Here is a 19,418-nt window from a genome sequence, read left to right as displayed (position 1 = left end):
CTCAGTGACACCTAAAACATCTTGATATTTGCAAGAAATGCAAATATTGTGCTCGTTTAAAGCTACAAGAAGTAATCAATTTAGTACTTAAGTGAATATGATCTGGAATGCTCAATAACGACCAACATCAGCAGCTTCCAAGAAATTAATTTGAATTTCATACTCACCTTGCATTCTCAGCTATCATACTTCAAAATTACAGTGCAGATTTGGTGGAGAACTTCACAGGCATTATTAGGTTTGGACTGTACAATTGTATTTTAATATCTCTGTATATGTACCTTCATTTTAATATACATGTAACCATAAATGCTGTTTAGTATATTGTACTTTTGTTGTACTTTTTAAAACATTTTACCTGAGGACGCAAGGGGACTGTTATATCTTGTGATACATGCAAGACATCTGTAAAAGAAGGTGAAATTTTAATAAAATTGGTGATTAAAAGAAAACCACAACTTGTATGATATTATCCCTCGATATCGAAGATCAATTGAAGGATTTGAAGAAACTATCAAAGAAACAACAGCAATAGCAGATGATTTGGGCTTTGAACCAATGATTACACCTCAATAATCAATTCGTCCTCAAAAAAAGAAGAGACGGGCATGTTTTGAGCCTCATAATGATCCTCTTCTGGATCCACAAGAAACGTGTTTTGGATGTACTTATAACTTCCATCGAAGAGAGATCTCATCAGTTGCATACAATTGAAACTTGACTTTTTGGATGGTATTGAAAATATTTAAAAAAAATAAAATAAACAATTTTCCAACGAAGATCTTGTATTGCCAGGATCTATTCTTAGCGTTTGGTAGTGATAACACTCCTGATATTGATGGAGTAGAAACGTACGATGCGTTGACAGGATTTCTGAAGCGAGAAGTCCTAGAATGCCGCCTATAAATGAGCTAGGATTCATACCAAGAAATACTTTTTGTTTACCACCCAGAAGGCTGCTATTGCATTACCAGTTTTGGTAGCTTCTGGGCGCGATTTTCCAAAACCGAAACTAATAACAAAGTTAATTAAGATGCACCATGTCCAAAAATTGTAAATCGAGACTAGTATTACTACAGAAGAAAATATTTAACTGAAATATTAATAAGACTATGTAAGTATAAAAAGTAGAACAATTCAATTTATATAACTTATTTTTTATTCTTATTAGAAATGGGCTCACACACCGGAAGACACTAACGTTTATCTTCGTTAGAGTGTGTGAATAACAGTTTAATTTTGTTAAAATGCAATAAATCGTCTATCAGCAGTAAGAAATTATTAAGAAAGTAAGAAATTGTTTTATTTCACAAACTGTAAGAGAGTTTACAGTTCGTATCCTTCGCTTTGTCTTAACTTAAGCGTTCAGGATCCAAGCCCGTGTGCAGACGGTTGTGTTTCTTGAATCTCTTGTAATCATCAAAAGTCATTGTTTAGTCCTTCAGTACTTTCTCGAGTTGTCCAATGGATATTTTATACAGTCCATACTTTTCATGCTCTTTTGAATTTTCCTTCACATACGGAAAAAGTTCAAAGTGTCCTTATGGCTGTGCTCCACATCTACACGAGAGCACCTGTAACAGTACAGGACACGCAGTGAGGAGTTCGCACAGCTTTCAGTTTAGTGCGGAGTCCAGAGGGAGGACTCGCTCGCTGAATGATCTCTCAAGATATCCAAGGTGAGATTTAACAGGTGATTTCTTCAACAGCCACGACAAGTGTGGAGACGTTCTCTGGATTTCCTGAATATGACGTTAAATTTGTTCAAATCATTTGTTGTAGTTAACAGAACTAAATGCTTTGGAGGTACATCTAAAACAGCAGAGCAACACTGTAGCACTTCGTGTGTGACTGAACTTAATTGTGTAAACCTGTCTCTATGAACACCGACAAAGAGTTCTCACTCAACAGAAGATTGCGATGTGAGCACAATAATATAAAACACATGGAGATGCCAGAGATTGAACCCGGGACCTCATACATGCGAAGTATGCACTCTACCACTGAGCTACATCCCCAGTGGTGTGTGCTCACGGAGAATGCCTGCAATTTCCCACTTTCGTGTTTCCTCTACTACAGAGTAAATTCATGGGAATGAAGAAATAAGGAAGAAAAAATAATTGCATTGAAGCTTCCAGAGACTGGGCAAAAACGAATCAGTTATTTTTATATCCAGTCACACGGGCGACGGTGGTTAATTCCTCGACGGGGGAGTGCTTTTTTACCTCCTTACTCTACTGTCTTTCAATTCTGTTTTCTTTGAAAGCTTTTTGCATCTTTTAAGTGCTCTCGGTTAAACTACGCATAGAACAACAGCAGTACTGATGATTTTCATGGACCGATGCACACTTCTTCTGTACAACTCCAGTGATAAATCCCTGTTTGTAAATATTGTAGAAGAACGAAAAAGGGCGAAACAACGCTCCAACCACAGGAATGGTAACCGGAAGGATCGTGTTCTTATTTAATATGTCATTTTGAGATGCCTTGTCAACGCAGACAGGCGTTAGAGCTGAACAAATAATTTATAGTGGTGGTTGTAAACATGGAACATGTTATTTCTATACCAGGAAGAAAGGAGCAGACTCTTAAACTCTTTAACTCTTAAGTTAAAAGAGACAAAAACGACATCTAATCACAGCTAACATTAATTAAAATGACATCACAACAAAAGAGCTGAGCCTTGAGTGAATCAAATTCGTTTTCATTGAATGTCTGTGTCTTCATCACTTTGACCGGGGTAAAGTTAGCTTGAAGTACGAAAACGATTTTGGCACGCCTGTAGCGTTTTTATGAAACAATTGCTTTGTATATACAATTGCTCTGTGTATAAAGTACATTGTGAATGTTCTCACAGCCTTCAGTTTGTCTTTTTATTCCACGCACGAATATTCTTGTGTCCATATCACATATCATATAACACAGAACGCCTTTAAACCAAATGCATTTTAAAGACCACGACTTTGAAATAAACATATCAGTGAGCTTATTATTCTTTTCTGACACTCAGGGTTTTGATTGATGCGCAATTACGCACCATCTGGAACACTGGGGGACCGCTGTATACATACATACGTTCACAACGCAGAAATACTGCTCAATAGAGTTTCATGGGAAAAACCCATATATGACCATAGGAAGCAGAACAGCAGTTTCCAATTACCCAGACTGTCAGCACGGGAATAAAGCTTTGTTTTATTTCTGAAACCCTTTCTTTATTTCCTGTTTTCATTCTGCAGGAAAATTCCTGTTCTTTACTCAACAGCTTTTTAAAAACAGCACCCATGATGTTCAAATCATGATGTCCATGATTGTTTACACAGAAGACTGGCAGAGCTTTGGGTTGTGAATCTCTTTTTCTCATGGTTTTATTGAATGTGGCACTGTGCACTAGGATAGGGGGATGCTGTTCACAAGCCAATAGCATTTAAACCACAGCACCCAGAATGCTGCAAGTAAGTGTTTTACACACTAAGCAGGTCCTCTGACCTTTCCCAGCCTTGCTTTGGGTTGTGAAACCTCTTTCAGTTTTTTTTATGATTTTTTCAATACGGCACCGATTAGACATGCAATACACTGGGATAGGGAGGTCCTCTTCATGACTCAATAGCATTTGAAGCACAACATTCACAATGCTACAACCAAGTGTTTTACACACCAGACAGCCCCCCTCACCTTATACAACCTTGCTTTGGGTTGTGAAAGTGTTCTTTATTTTTTTATGATTTTTTTTAATATAACACTACAGGTAATATACTGGAGTAGGGGGGTCTTCTTAATACATGGGGTACATGGGGAAAGCGCCTTAAAAGGAGGCTTCTCAAAGCTCTTTACAGAATGACAAAAACAATAAATAAAAATATACAAGATAAAACACAATTACAATATATAGAGGAGACCGTGGATGGTGGTACTAAGAAAAGCAGAGGGGTGAAGAATGGAAGCAGTTCAGTAAAGGCTTTTCTGAAGAAGAGGGTTTTGAGTCTGGATTTGAAGTAGTTTAGAGAAGGTGACTCTGTGATATCCTTGGGGAGAGAGTTCCAGGGCTTGGGGGCACAACAGGAGAAAGCCCTGTCACCCACAGAATGTAGATGGGCTTGGGGAACAGTTAGGAGAGCAGAATTAGAAGAGAGAAGGTTGCGAGGTGGGGAGTAGGGCGATAATAGTTCAGACAGGTAATGAGGTGCAAAGCCATGCAGAGCCTTATAGGTGAGCATGAGAAATTTCATGTGCATTTTTTCCCCTCTGTAACAAGAAACATGTGCACTCTGAATTGAGTAGGTGTCAAATTTGTAAACCTGAAATTATTTTTTGTTCATATAGTCATTAAGATCCAAAAGACTTGGACAGACATTCAACGAGCCCAGGCATAGAGACTGAGTGTCGAGCGAGCAGGAGCGGTGAGGAAGGAGACTGCGAGAGCATAGATATAGATACTTTACACAAAGTACAGACAGTGCATCAAGACAATATACTGTACAAACAGTAGACAACGTACAAGTAAACAATGCAGACATGTAAAGAGTGACTGCAGATGTGCGGAATAAATAAGAAATTAAGGTAGATGTTTCTATGAAATTAATGGTATTTGAAATGTTGCAAAAAGAAAAGCGATTTGCTTTGTAAAAAAATGAGAGATGATTTTTACTTTATACAGGAAAGGCATGTGCGTCAAGTTTATCTTTTTGGATTGCACCATTTGAAAATATAAATTGGAAGTTAGTTTGGACAACTCTTGTTGGATATTGTTAAAAAGATATCATTTAAAATTGTTCATAGTTTTTATCCAGTTAAATAACTACTCTCTAAAGTACTTATTTAAGCATGAGCAGGATGATTTGTGCATTTTTTGTCGGGCTGAAAGGGAACCTTTGGTACATTTAGTTGTAAGGTGTGTGTGAAGTTGGTTTGGACGGACTTGCACAATTTTGTTTGTAGGCATTTAAAGGTGTTTTTTTTAGGTTTAAGGACTTTGATATTGTACTGTGTAAGATAACTTTTAAAAAAACATTTATTTATAGCAAATTTATTAGTCATTCTCAGTAATTTTCACATTCATAAAATCAAAATGGTCCAATAATACTCCCCTTTTTAGTACTTTTCATATGGAGTTGAAATATTATTTAAATTCTATAAAAATGAAAAAAAATGCTTAAGCAAGGAAAACATTTGATATATGTAAAAAATATCATTTACATCGTTACCTCTGGCAGTTAATTTTTTTTCTGTACGTGTTTTTTTCTTGTATCCATTTCTGCTCCTGTAGTTGTATTTGTAAATTATTTACACATTTAATATAAAAAAAATGTCGGCCGTATATGTTACACTATAATATAACGCAAATATCTATTTTTTCAGATTATTTTTATTCGACTAATATTTTTGTGCAAAGGAACAAGTAATAGGTTTATTCCATGCTGAAAAAAAGAAGAAAGAGAACACAACGTTTCGGCCGTGGAGCCTTCTTCAGGTGTCGACACCTGAAGAAGGCTCCACGGCCGAAACGTTGTGTTCTCTTTCTTCTTTTTTTCAGCATGGAATAAACCTATTACTTGTTCCTTTGCAGCCTACGCATGCTGACGCAGCTACCCACCTGAACTAATATTTTTGTGGTTCATAGCAACGGTCACTAAGGAAAGTTCATCTGATAACCCGGAAGTCCTCTGTTTGACCACGTTTCGCTTTCTGTGTTCAAACCCACGTGTTTACAGCGACTGCAGCTGCAGGAATTGTTTGTGTTTTTCCGATCGACTCTGAAAAAAATGGAGAATCTGTTGCTTAATCTGGAAACTGAGGTGCACTCTTTCATGGAGACTGTGCTTAGATCGATCGTGCACGAAGTTTCAGAAGTTTTCCGAAACCGGACAGATGATTCCGAGAAGTCGATTGAAGAAAAACTCCGCCGGATCTCCCAGGTTCTGGCGAGACGGGTCTTGATTAAAATACCGGGGTAAAGTTAGCTTGAAGTTCGAAAACGATTTTGGCACGCCTGTAGCGCTTTCACGAAATCTCTTAGAGTTACAAAAACACTTGCTTTGTGTATAAAATACATTGTGGATGATTTCTCAGCCTTTACTTTTTCGTTTTTATGACATTTTTTGACCAAGCACGAATATGCTTTTGTCCATATCTCCGCAATGGAAGCACAGAACGCCTTCAAACCAAAAGCATTTTAAAGACCACGACTTGTGGATATTTCCACAGCCTTTACATCAATCTATCGGTGAGCTAATTATCTTTTTTTAAACCTCCGGTTTTTCATCGATGCGTAATTACGCACGAACTGGAACCCGGGGGACCGCTGTGTGCACACGTCCACAAAGCGAGAAATACTGTTCAATACGGCTTCATGCGAAAAACCCGTATATGACCATAGGAAGCAGAACAGCGCGGTCTCCAATTACCCAGACTGTAAGCACGCGAATAAAGCTTTGTTTGATTTCTGAAACCCTTCCTTTACGTCCTGTTTTCATTCAGGTAAGGGTCAACTATATTGAAAATACTACTGACAGCAGGAAGATTAAAATATTCTTTACTCAGCAGCTTATTAAAAACAGCTCCCATGATGTTCAAACCGATTTTTTACACAGAACACTGACACAGCTTTGTGTTCTGAATCTCTTTTTCTCTTGCTTTTATTTAATGTGGCACAATGCACTGGGATAGGGGTATTCTGTTCACAAACCAATAGCATTTAAACCACAGCACCCACAATGCTGCAGGTAAGTGTTTTGCACACTAAGCAGGTCATCTGACTATTCCCAGCTTTGTTTTGGGTTATGGAACCTTTATTTTTTTATGATTTTCTGAAGATAACACTACAGGTGGGATGGGTGGGTCGTCTTCATGGCTCAATAGCATTTCAAATACAGCACCCACTCTGCTGAAACCAACTGTTTTACATACCAGACAGGCCCCCGAACCTCGTACAACCTTGCTGTGGCTGTGGCCCCTTTCTTTATTTTTTAATGAGTTTCTGAAGATAACACTACAGGTAATACACTGGGACGGGTGGGTCGTCTTCATGGCTCAATAGCATTTCAAATACAGCACCCACTCTGCTGAAACCAAGTGTTTTACATACCAGACAGGCCCCCGAACCTCGTACAACCTTGCTGTGGCTGTGGCCCCTTTCTTTATTTTTTAATGAGTTTCTGAAGATAACACTACAGGTAATACACTGGGACGGGTGGGTCGTCTTCATGGCTCAATAGCATTTCAAATACAGCACCCACACTGCTGAAACCAAGTGTTTTACACACCAGACAGGCCCCCTAACTTTATATAACCTTGCTGTGGCTGTGGCCCCTTTCTTTATTTTTTTATGATTTTCTGAAGATAACACTACATGTAATACACTGGGACAGGTGGGTCATCTTCATGGCTCAATAGCATTTCAAATACAACAGCCACACTGCTGAAACCAGGTGTTTTACACACCAGACAGCCCCCAGAACCTTATACAACCTTGCTGTGGTTGTGGCCCCTTTCTTTATTTTTTTATGAGTTTTTCAATATGGCACCATAGACAGGCGGTACATGGGGATAGTACATCGTGCTCTTCACGAGTCAATAGCTCTTCAAGCACAACAGCCACAGTGCTGCAACCAGGTGTTTTACACACCAGACAGCTCCCCTAACCTTATACAACCTCGCTTTGAGTTGTTTAACATTTCTTTCAAATCACTTGGGTTCATCAATCATTTGATCATTTTTCAGCGTGTAATAAACCTATTACTTGTTCCTTGGAGATTACCATCTGCTGATAAGATATGATCGCTATATTGACCATATACAATTTCTTGCATAAGGAATTCATATTTTGCATACACCGATCCCCCCGGAGTCCCAAGTGATTCTGGTTTTGGAAAGCTAAAGGACAATGAGCTTCACGATACCAGGGGGACAGTGGGTGGTCAATTCTCCCCTAAACAATGGATCTTGTCAGATTATGATGTCAGTGCATTTAATAAATGTTGTTGAACTCTCTTTAGCCCAAATACAAAGGAGCCCAGACCCAGAATGTTACACATACTGACAGAGAGTGATCTCATTATGTGTGTTTGGATTTTAACAACTATTTTTATTGTTTGCCAGAACCAAAACAATCTATGTTAGACATTTTCATCTTCAGCCAAAAATACAAACCTGTGTACGTAGTGTGGTGCAGGTTCTTGTCCCATCCTGCTCTTGGTCCAGGTTGGAGGGTTGCACCGATTCTGAATCTTGTAAGCTGGTATGGATGGGTTTGGGGGTGTTGATACCAGAGTGGTCCAGGAGGGTGGTGCAGGTGTCTCGGGGGCATTCTTGTTTTTCTATGAGTTCAGGTTGATTCTGTTGGTTCTGTCATGAATCTCCCTCACGCAGGCAAGCGCTCCCGCATTCCCTCGAGCTCTCCCCATACCAAACGTGCACATGTCAATCAGTCCTCTACTTAAACCCTCATCTGTCCCCCGGTCATTGCTCACGATTGAGATTCTCTCCCGGAGCTTACCTACTAACTACGCCTTTGCCTTACTATGACTTCTCCCCTGGACCTCGACCCCGCTTTTCCGACAACTGCTTTAGCCACTCGATTTTGTACCTTCGCCTGTTTTACGCTTTCTCGGATCCTGACCCCAGCCTGTCTCTTCATTTACGCCTCTGCCTACCGACGCAACTTCTACGCCTTCCCGGACTCCGACCCCTGCCAGTCCCTCGACTACGCCTTCGCCTGTCGATTCTGTGCCTACGCCTGTACTACGCCTTCCCGGACTCGGGCCCCTGCCTGTTTACTCCGACTACGCCTGCGTCTCGCGCCAACCCTACCAAGGGCACCGCATTGGATCCCTATCCTCAGCAGTCAGCCCCTGCGTGACAGGTTCTGAGTGTCTTGGTTACATCCGTTTGTGTGTATAGATGAAAAAGCTATTGAAGAGCACCCCCACACCCCCCACCCGTCTCGGTGGAAGTTGCCATGTTCAAAAAATCCTAAAAAGATAATTAAAGTTGCACACAACAAAGCATGACTGTGAAAGGTCAGGAGGCCTGCCTAGTGAGCACAACACTTGATTACAGTCAAAAAAACAATTAAAAAATAAATAAATGTTCCACAACTCAAAGCGAGGTTGTATAAGGTTAGGGGAAATGTCTGGTGTAAAACACCTGGTTGCAGCACTGTGGCTGTTGTGCTTGAAGAGCTATTGACTCATGAATAGCACCCCCCAATCCCCATGTACCGCCTGTCTAATGGTGCCAAATTGAAAAATAAAATTCTTATTAAAAAAATAAAGAAAGGGGCCACATCCACAGAAAGGTTGTATAAGGTTCTGGGGACTGTCTGGTGTGTAAAACACTTGGTTTCAGCAGTGTGGGTGCTGTATTTGAAATGCTATTGAGCCATGAAGACGACCCACCTATCCCAGTGTATTACCTGTAGTGTTATCTTCAAAAAATCATAAAAAAGTTAAAGAAAGGGGCCACAGCCACAGCAAGGTTATATAAAGTTAGGGGGCCTGTCTGGTGTGTAAAACACTTGGTTTCAGCAGTGTGGGTGCTGTATTTGAAATGCTATTGAGCCATGAAGATGACCCACCTGTCCCAGTGTATTACCTGTAGTGTTATCTTCAGAAAATCCTAAAAAATATAAAGAAAGGTTCCACAACCCAAAACAAAGCTGGGAAAAGTCAGAGGACCTGCTTAGTGTGCAAAACACTTGCAGCATTGTGGGTGCTGTGGTTTAAATGCTATTGGTTTGTGAACAGAATACCCCTATCCCAGTGCATTGTGCCATATTAAATAAAAGCATGAGAAAAAGAGATTCAGAATGCAAAGCTGTGTCAGTGTTCTGTGTAAAAAATCGGTTTGAACATCATGGGAGCTGTTTTTAATAAGCTGCTGAGTAAAGAATATTTTAATCTTCCTGCTGTCAGTAGTATTTTCAATATAGTTGACCCTTACCTGAATGAAAACAGGGCGTAAAGGAAGGGTTTCAGAAATCAAACAAAGCTTTATTCCCGTGCTTACAGTCTGGGTAATGGGAGACTGCGCTGTTCTGCTTCCTATGGTCATATACGGGTTTTTCGCACGAAGCCGTATTGAACAGTATTTCTCGCGTTGTGAACGTGTGCACACAGCGGTCCCCCGGGTTCCAGTTCGTGCGTAATTACGCATCGATGAAAAACCGGAGGTGTAAAAAAAGATAATTAGCTCACTGATAGTTTGATGTAAAGAGTGTGGAAATATCCACAAGTCGTGGTCTTTAAAATGCATTTGGTTTGACGGCGTTCTGTGCTTCCATTGCGAAGATATGGACAAAAGAATATTCGTGTTTGGTCAAAAAAATGTCATAAAAACGAAAAAGTAAAGGCTGAGAAAGCATCCACAATGTATTTTATACACAAAACAAGCATTCTCGCAACTCTAAGAGGTTTCGTGAAAGCGCTACAGGCGTGCCAAAATCATTTTCGAACTTCAAGCTAACTTTACCCCGGTCGCTCGCTCGCTCATTCCCCTGTTCACACGTGCAGTGCGGCTTGTCCGTCTGTTTATTTGTCAGCTTTGGCGAGACACGGGTGCTTGTGTATTAGCGTGAGCGTTTTTTATTCTGATCAGGAACAGTTTTACAAGTCCGCAAAGGATCGAGGAAAGGTTTATCGCCAGCTGAAAAGAGACACAGCGCTTCGGCTGTGGAGACTTGTTCGGCTGGCGTTCGGAGAGTCGCGTTTTTCAGAATTGTATTGAGATCGTTTTCCACAGAGCTCAGATGTCAAAGCACAGCAGCAGCTCTCCACAGCGATCCTCTATAGCGCCCTTTCTCCCGCAGCTCCATCCTCATTGGAAGGAAGCAAGAGTGAAAGGCTGAAGTGAAATAGAGCGGGGACGAAGGCAGTGAAGAGAGAGAACGTGGGAAGAAGAGAAAAACGCAAGGGAAAAAAAGCAGCGTCGTAAAAGAGGTGACGGAGCTGTCCTCTCAATAAGAAGGGTGCCAGCGAGTCTTGCTCTCGCTTACGGCCACACCCCCTTGAGCACGCCTGATCTCGTCTGATCTCGGAAGCTAAACAGGGATGGGCCTGGTTAGTACTTGGATGGGAGACCACCTGGGAATACCAGGTGCTGTAAGCTTTTAAGCGCAGGAGGCGCCCTATCCCCGCTCGCTCGCTCATTCCCCTGTTCACACGTGCAGTGCGGCTTGTCCGTCTGTTCATTTGTCAGCTTTGGCGAGACACGGGTGCTTGTGTATTAGCGTGAGCGTTTTTTATTCTGATCATGAACAGTTTAACAAGTCCGCAAAGAATCGAGGAAAGGTTTATCGCCAGCTGAAAAGAGACACAGCGCATCGGCTGTGGAGACTTGTTCGGCTGGCGTTCGGAGAGTCGCGTTTTTCAGAATTGTATTGAGATCGTTTTCCACAGAGCTCAGATGTCAAAGCACAGCAGCAGCTCTCCACAGCGATCCTCTATAGCGCCCTTTCTCCCGCAGCTCCGTCCTCATTGGAAGGAAGCAAGAGTGAAAGGCTGAAGTGAAATAGAGCGGGGACGAAGGCAGTGAAGAGAGAGAACGTGGGAAGAAGAGAAAAACGCAAGGGAAAAAGAGCAGCGTCGTAAAAGAGGTGACGGAGCTGTCCTCTCAATAAGAAGGGTGCCAGCGAGCCTTGCTCTCGCTTACGGCCACACCCCCTTGAGCACGCCTGATCTCGTCTGATCTCGGAAGCTAAACAGGGATGGGCCTGGTTAGTACTTGGATGGGAGACCGCCTGGGAATACCAGGTGCTGTAAGCTTTTAAGCGCAGGAGGCGCCCTATCCCCGCTCGCTCGCTCATTCCCCTGTTCACACGTGCAGTGCGGCTTGTCCGTCTGTTTATTTGTCAGCTTTGGCGAGACACGGGTGCTTGTGTATTAGCGTGAGCGTTTTTTATTCTGATCAGGAACAGTTTTACAAGTCCGCAAAGGATCGAGGAAAGGTTTATCGCCAGCTGAAAAGAGACACAGCGCTTCGGCTGTGGAGACTTGTTCGGCTGGCGTTCGGCGAGTCGCGTTTTTCAGAATTGTATTGAGATCGTTTTCCACAGAGCTCAGATGTCAAAGCACAGCAGCAGCTCTCCACAGCGATCCTCTATAGCGCCCTTTCTCCCGCAGCTCCGTCCTCATTGGAAGGAAGCAAGAGTGAAAGGCTGAAGTGAAATAGAGCGGGGACGAAGGCAGTGAAGAGAGAGAACGTGGGAAGAAGAGAAAAACGCAAGGGAAAAAAAGCAGCGTCGTAAAAGAGGTGACGGAGCTGTCCTCTCAATAAGAAGGGTGCCAGCGAGCTTTGGTCTCGCTTACGGCCACACCCCCTTGAGCACGCCTGATCTCGTCTGATATCGGAAGCTAAACAGGGATGGGCCTGGTTAGTACTTAGATGGGAGACCGCCTGGGAATACCAGGTGCTGTAAGCTTTTAAGCGCAGGAGGCGCCCTATCCCCGCTCGCTTGCTCGTTCCCCTGTTCACACGTGCAGTGTGTAGCGGCGAGGCTTAATAATAAGGCAGAATTAAGTGTTTCTGAGCTTTCCCAAATTAGGCCTCATTTCTCTGTTCATCTCTGTGGTGCAGCCACAGAGAAACCATTCATGCAAGGTGATTTAAGGTCCAAGGACAGCTCCCAAAGGGGGATGCATTTAGCTAAGCCTGGCTATCATGATCAATGGTCATCCATTGGTGCCTATCTGTCTAGGGAGTGCGAGTTGGACATCTGGACTGCATTACTAAGTGTCAGGACTAAGTGACTCATATCTCACCTTGATCAACCAATCAGGGACTGGTAGGGCCGAGTAACCCACGTGGGACTCTGATGCCCATGGAACTTTCAGCCAATCAATGAGCTGAAGTTCCTCCAGGTAAAAACAGGCAACACAGAGAGCCTGAGAGATTCAACAAGATTCAGACAAGATTCAGAAGGAATTCAAAGGAGAATTCCAGGGCAGGACGGCCCAGGAGCAGAAGGCTCCCAAGGGCAGGACATTCTCGCAGAGCGCCTCCTGACCATCCTGAGACTCAGCCCGGACAACCACGGAACGGCCAGTGTGTCCGAGTGCCAGAACTTTCCTTTGTTCTAAGAGTCTAGAGTGGAGGTTGCCAGAGAGTAACCAGCAGCAGGCCTCGTGAACAGGTCGGAACTGTGGAAAGCTGAATCACTATTCAGAACTAGCTCTTCATCAGGAACGAACTGGTCCTCTTCCTGACTTGCTGGGACCCACAGTCATCTTTTCTCCTGTGCACAAACTTTGCTAGTTAAAGCCAACAGTGAGTATCAGCAGCACACCGTCGCAAGCCGCACAGCACAGCCTGGCACCGAGCCAGAGAGCGCGGATTGGACAGCAACGGCCTGCAACTGTTTCTTTGTGCCCGCAGGAGATCTGAATCCCCAGAGATTGGATGAGTATTCAACTTCAATGCATTACAGCTCGAGAATTCAATTGTTATCCCAACCAGTTGATATCAATTTAATTCCTAAGAGTTATGTACTTGTTTGAGTATCTAATGTAGAAGTTGTAACCAAGTTCACTTTATGAAACGGTCTTAATGAATGATATACTGAACGTATGTCCTCTTGATATGTGTAACACTTTGTAACTGATTGAATATATATCTTTTGTATTCTGATAACCCTCTCGATAAGATCTGTTAGGTTTATATGCATATTCTATGTATTAATAAATGTATCCTCGTGTATTAGTACCTGTGTGTGCGCGTTGTTTGAGTTATATCGCATGGTTGGATTCTAAAGCCACCAAAAGAATCAACTTTGTGATTTACTGCTACAATTAATAATTGTCTCAGTAAATGCCCAAACCCTACAGAACTGGTGCCTTCAGAGAGCCACTATGATTACATATTTGGCGTCCCTGAACCACTTTTCTCTACATTTATTTGGCGTCCCTGGGTGGGCGTGGCAAGACTGAAATGAGTCAACCAAGCGGAATAATTCAATATAAAACGCCGCGGGTTTCATACACGACAATACAGTGTGCTGAAAGCCGAAAGGAAAAAAAGTTCCCCTTGCTCTTTAAGCAGTGTTTGATTGTTTTGTGATCTTTTGCGATCTACCGGGTTGATTGCATACTTGATCTTGTGGTTTTCTGTGGTAAAACTGTGATTTCGTACTTAAACGTAATACTCTTTAAGTCTAACGATGGTTGCAAAAAGGTCTGAATTCGAGTCGCTATTAAGCACTCTCTCTAGCAGCGACAAGTCTGACCACGATCTCTTCCATATCTCCGTCAGCGGAGAAGCTAGAATAATAAATCTCCATTCTCTGAGAGAGCTAGCGAAGGACATAGAGAGATTTGACCCCGCAGTGTCAGAGAATAATATCGAGAGTTATATTCAGGACCTCAGGTATTACCTGCAGTACCTGCCAAACGCCACAGAACAGGAGAAAGTGTTTCTGGTTAGAAAAACTACCAGCAGAGCTGTACATGAGTGGATGGCTAGGCAGATGAAAGAAGTCTGCAATGATTTTGAGCAGCTGTGTCAAGCACTTATCGAAGAATACAGTGCGTTTATTGACCCGACTGCTGCGATAGCCGCCGCTCTTAACATTAAGCACGAGAGAGCAGAGTCCCCTCGCGAATATTACGAGAGACTTAGACGAACTTATTTTGCAGGGCGAAATGATGAGGGTTGCGAAGAGAACACACATTTCAAGGGTTTATTCATTGCGAATCTCCACCCGTCAGTCAGAAAGATGATCTTAATGCATACAGATGCACAGACCATGAAAATGACTGATATCAAGAGATTCGTGCAGAAAGCCTGGGAGTATGATGTCCAAAGTCGCTCTGAGCAAAAAGTTGCTAAAGCGACTGTGTTCGCCGTCAGAGCCAGCAGGGTTAATTCCCCCCTGCTCGAAGGAGCACAGGCTCCTGAGCTGGCTAAGCCCCGTTCCAAAGCACTCACACAGGACCGCACCCAGCGTCCTAAGTGCCATGAGAACACCGGGGGAGGGAAAGGGCTAGAAAAGGCTGAACAAAAGGATTCAGTAGCCGCCCGCCTGGCCAGGCTTGAACAAGCTTTATTAGGACAGGGACAACCGTTCCCCAAGGCTGCCGGAAGCGTGAATGAGCTGATACTCTCCACTGGAGGAGGCGGAGACCCGCCCCCTCTCCCTCCCTCAGTCTATCTGATTGAGCGGAAGGGTTCCTGCCTGGATAAGGTCAGCCACTCCCAAGTGAGTGCTGACTCCACCCCTGAAGTCACAGAGCAGGCAGTAAAACGCAGAGGAAAAGCAAGAAGCTTTTACCTCAAGGCTGCCATGGGAGATGTCTTACCCAGTGAGACACTGATTGACACTGAGGTTGAAAGGTGTTTGATGTCACACGGCAAGCTCAAACGGGTAGAAAAAGAAAAGGGCATGCGACTCAGAGAGGAACCTTTGGTGGATCGCCAGAAAGGCAAGGTGTGGAAACAGGTCAAGGCTCCTAAGCCTTCTGTACAGAAGGAAAGGGGGGCCAAGAGGCAGACTGTGCTCACACAGTGCCCACCGAACACAGAAGCCTATGTGAAGATTCCTTCCGTTCCCTCTGGACAAGAAATAAAAATATTTCCTTGTTCCCCAGATATACAGGGAAGTCATGTCCCGGCTGAGGTCACAACAGCCTCCCTGCCACAGGAGCGGTGCTCCGAGCAGCCGCCTGATCCACCAGGTAAAGCACACCCCTTCTACATCCCTAAAGAGGAGCAGATCTCCCCACATGGCGATGAGAAGGAGCTTTCCCTGTGCACCCTGGCACCCAAGAGGGTTCAGGAACACCACCCCGCAGTGGTGGAAGGGATCCAGATGGCAGGAGACCAGGTTGGTGATGTAGCCCTCACCCTTGGCCCTGAGAGGTCCTCTGTTAGTGAGGATCTGCTTGAGCAGCTGTCACAGGGCCACCGCCAGGTGCCCCTGGTGCAACATTCACAGGTTAGACAGGAGGTCCAGCTGGACGCTGAGACTACTGCGCTGTGGACACACCTGATCCCAGATGCCGATTCCCTCTGCTGTGACCCAGGGAACCTGCAGTCAGGTAATATTACTTCTCACAACTACCAGGTAGTGAGTGAGACTGACCTGATTGTTCCTGCCTCAACGGCAGGGTTGCCAACACACCCAGTCCCCCAGAAGGGACAGGGAATGAAAGCTGAGACGGTTTTCTTACAGCCACCAGCTCAGTCTGTCAGTCTGAGTCTGACCAACAGTGGTTCACCCAGACTGGAGCTGGATGGTCAAGCCACCCGCCTGCCAGTGCAGGACATCGCAAAGAGGGGTGTCAGAATCCCCGCCTGCACTGACATGGGCCTGGTGAGTGATAGTAAGTTCAAAGACAGTGAACTAGCTATCACAGTACTGGGGCAGCTCCCTGAACCCCTAGCGAGGGAAGGGGGGAGCGAGCAGGTGTCCTACACCTACCCCCAGCGAACGATTGTAAACATGCCGATAGAGGGATTCCTCAATCAGGAAGTGTGCAGGGTGGACCTGAACAGTGAGAATAGGATAACAATCCCAGATCACTCAGGTGCTCCAGATGACCACTCAGCCGAGGGTCAGGCATGCTCCACCGCTGCACCGCCCCCTGCAGGGTTCCTAGAGCACAGGCATGAACAAATCGAAAAAGCAGATGCCCTGGAAACGGAGGAGCAGCATCAGCCGCTGCGTCAGACCTCCCCAGATTTCCAGGATGTTGGTGCCCAAGATGCCACAGGGCATACTGAGAAAGACACCATGTACATGCTGCGCCAGCTTAGAAAGGCAACAGTCACTCAGAAGGAGATGACTGGGATCAGCCACCCGAAAAGACTTTTGGGAGGACTGATTGCTGCCACCACTGTTGTGCATTTGCTATTTCTGGTAGGTTTGTGTGCTACTGGCACTCTCACCCTGACTGCCCCAAGAAGGCAGGTGTCAGAGATGCCAGAGGGTAGTGACAGACTGTATCAACAGCAGCAAAAGTTGGAAAGCTTAGGGAAAACCCTACAGGCAACTTCCTATGCAACAGGGTTAAACCTTATTCCCCAAACAGTGGACATGATTGTTGGTGTTATACAGTGGGTTTATGCTTGTGTGCAACAGGCCAGAATGTTGACACAAGACCTGTTAAGGGAGTTTAGTGCCACTGTAACCAGTCTAGCCATGGCACAAATCCCAACCCACTTGATTCCACTCTTCTCAGTAGAGGAGTGCGTGACATTAACCCCATCGCTCATAGCTCACCCAGAAGGCAATCCAAGATTGAATTCGGTTCCAAATCTTGAGATGGGTATGGCTACCAAAGCTATCCATTGGCTGTGTCTAAACGATTCACCAATGAAGGGTTTAAAGCTACTAACGAGCAGAGGGAGGTTAATGAACCCCACGAAGAGCAGGTGGGAAGTAAATGGCTGGTCAGCACACCACATTTAACTGACACTATGACTTGTGACGGGCATGATACAGCTACCACAATGGAGCTATCTAACCAATAGTTTTCCTGTAAGTTCCCGAGGAGGCCATAGTACAGCATGGTAACTTAACACTGTACGGTCTGGAACCAGACAACATAAGACCAAACTTGAGGTCTTGGATGCCTTCAGGTGCCACACTATTCAATTGGATAGAAATCCAAGAAACAGTAAGCCCTGAAGAGGTACAGGTAGTTAGTTTGCTTTAATGGAACAAACCTCCAAATCACCCTAGCAGATACCCAACACTGGTGTTGTGGTTTATCGGGGGCTGGGAACAGGAACTGTTGTTATTGTAACACTACTGCCAGGTAGCTGGATCATGACTGACAGTGTACTCTGAATGATGTAGTCTCACATCAAGATGTACTCTGGGTAGCATGAATGAGTCAAAGGTAGCATGTCAAAAGAAAGGAAGTGACTTCTCCCCAAATATCTACCACAGAGGTATCAGATATTGACAGTGAACTTCCTGATGTGTAATTCCTAGACTTAGATAATGTCTCCTACCGTGTTTATACATACTCCAGATGTTATTCATCCTGTTTGTTCCCAATGCTGGTTCTGGTATGAATTCTCGAGGAGTAATGTAGACATTTAAGATTAATGTTCTAATGACAAGGGACATCACTTAACTCTGTTTTGTTTTGAAGGCAACAACGCCTCAGGACCTCGTGACCTTCAAAAAGGGGGGATATGTAGCGGCGAGGCTTAATAATAAGGCAGAATTAAGTGTTTCTGAGCTTTCCCAAATTAGGCCTCATTTCTCTGTTCATCTCTGTGGTGCAGCCACAGAGAAACCATTCATGCAAGGTGATTTAAGGTCCAAGGACAGCTCCCAAAGGGGGATGCATTTAGCTAAGCCTGGCTATCATGATCAATGGTCATCCATTGGTGCCTATCTGTCTAGGGAGTGCGAGTTGGACATCTGGACTGCATTACTAAGTGTCAGGACTAAGTGACTCATATCTCACCTTGATCAACCAATCAGGGACTGGTAGGGCCGAGTAACCCACGTGGGACTCTGATGCCCATGGAACTTTCAGCCAATCAATGAGCTGAAGTTCCTCCAGGTAAAAACAGGCAACACAGAGAGCCTGAGAGATTCAACAAGATTCAGACAAGATTCAGAAGGAATTCAAAGGAGAATTCCAGGGCAGGACGGCCCAGGAGCAGAAGGCTCCCAAGGGCAGGACATTCTCGCAGAGCGCCTCCTGACCATCCTGAGACTCAGCCCGGACAACCACGGAACGGCCAGTGTGTCCGAGTGCCAGAACTTTCCTTTGTTCTAAGAGTCTAGAGTGGAGGTTGCCAGAGAGTAACCAGCAGCAGGCCTCGTGAACAGGTCGGAACTGTGGAAAGCTGAATCACTATTCAGAACTAGCTCTTCATCAGGAACGAACTGGTCCTCTTCCTGACTTGCTGGGACCCACAGTCATCTTTTCTCCTGTGCACAAACTTTGCTAGTTAAAGCCAACAGTGAGTATCAGCAGCACACCGTCGCAAGCCGCACAGCACAGCCTGGCACCGAGCCAGAGAGCGCGGATTGGACAGCAACGGCCTGCAACTGTTTCTTTGTGCCCGCAGGAGATCTGAATCCCCAGAGATTGGATGAGTATTCAACTTCAATGCATTACAGCTCGAGAATTCAATTGTTATCCCAACCAGTTGATATCAATTTAATTCCTAAGAGTTATGTACTTGTTTGAGTATCTAATGTAGAAGTTGTAACCAAGTTCACTTTACGAAACGGTCTTAATGAATGATATACTGAACGTATGTCCTCTTGATATGTGTAACACTTTGTAACTGATTGAATATATATCTTTTGTATTCTGATAACCCTCTCGATAAGATCTGTTAGGTTTATATGCATATTCTATGTATTAATAAATGTATCCTCGTGTATTAGTACCTGTGTGTGCGCGTTGTTTGAGTTAAATCGCATGGTTGGATTCTAAAGCCACCAAAAGAATCAACTT

The 19,418-nt window shown here is 44.1% G+C and overlaps 4 non-coding genes across 4 annotated transcripts; 3 read left to right on the top strand and 1 right to left on the bottom strand.

Moving 5' to 3' along the window:
* Positions 1-1,946: 1,946 nt before the first annotated feature.
* Positions 1,947-2,018, bottom strand: trnaa-cgc (transfer RNA alanine (anticodon CGC)). The gene has a single exon. It is a non-coding gene; the product is annotated as a tRNA-Ala (tRNA).
* An 8,966-nt stretch (positions 2,019-10,984) lies between these two features.
* On the top strand, positions 10,985-11,103 carry LOC138218678 (5S ribosomal RNA). Its single transcript, XR_011181528.1, has one exon. It is a non-coding gene; the product is annotated as a 5S ribosomal RNA (ribosomal RNA).
* A 537-nt stretch (positions 11,104-11,640) lies between these two features.
* LOC138244534 (5S ribosomal RNA) lies at positions 11,641-11,759 on the top strand. Its single transcript, XR_011193149.1, has one exon. It is a non-coding gene; the product is annotated as a 5S ribosomal RNA (ribosomal RNA).
* Positions 11,760-12,296: 537 nt separating this feature from the next.
* On the top strand, positions 12,297-12,415 carry LOC138217420 (5S ribosomal RNA). The gene has a single exon (XR_011181132.1). It is a non-coding gene; the product is annotated as a 5S ribosomal RNA (ribosomal RNA).
* The last annotated feature ends 7,003 nt before the right edge of the window (positions 12,416-19,418 follow it).

The sequence above is a fragment of the Lepisosteus oculatus genome, chromosome 14 (assembly GCF_040954835.1).
Source record: "Lepisosteus oculatus isolate fLepOcu1 chromosome 14, fLepOcu1.hap2, whole genome shotgun sequence".
In the NCBI taxonomy this organism is placed as follows: domain Eukaryota; kingdom Metazoa; phylum Chordata; class Actinopteri; order Semionotiformes; family Lepisosteidae; genus Lepisosteus; species Lepisosteus oculatus.
This window is presented reverse-complemented; position numbering and strand designations above follow the sequence as displayed.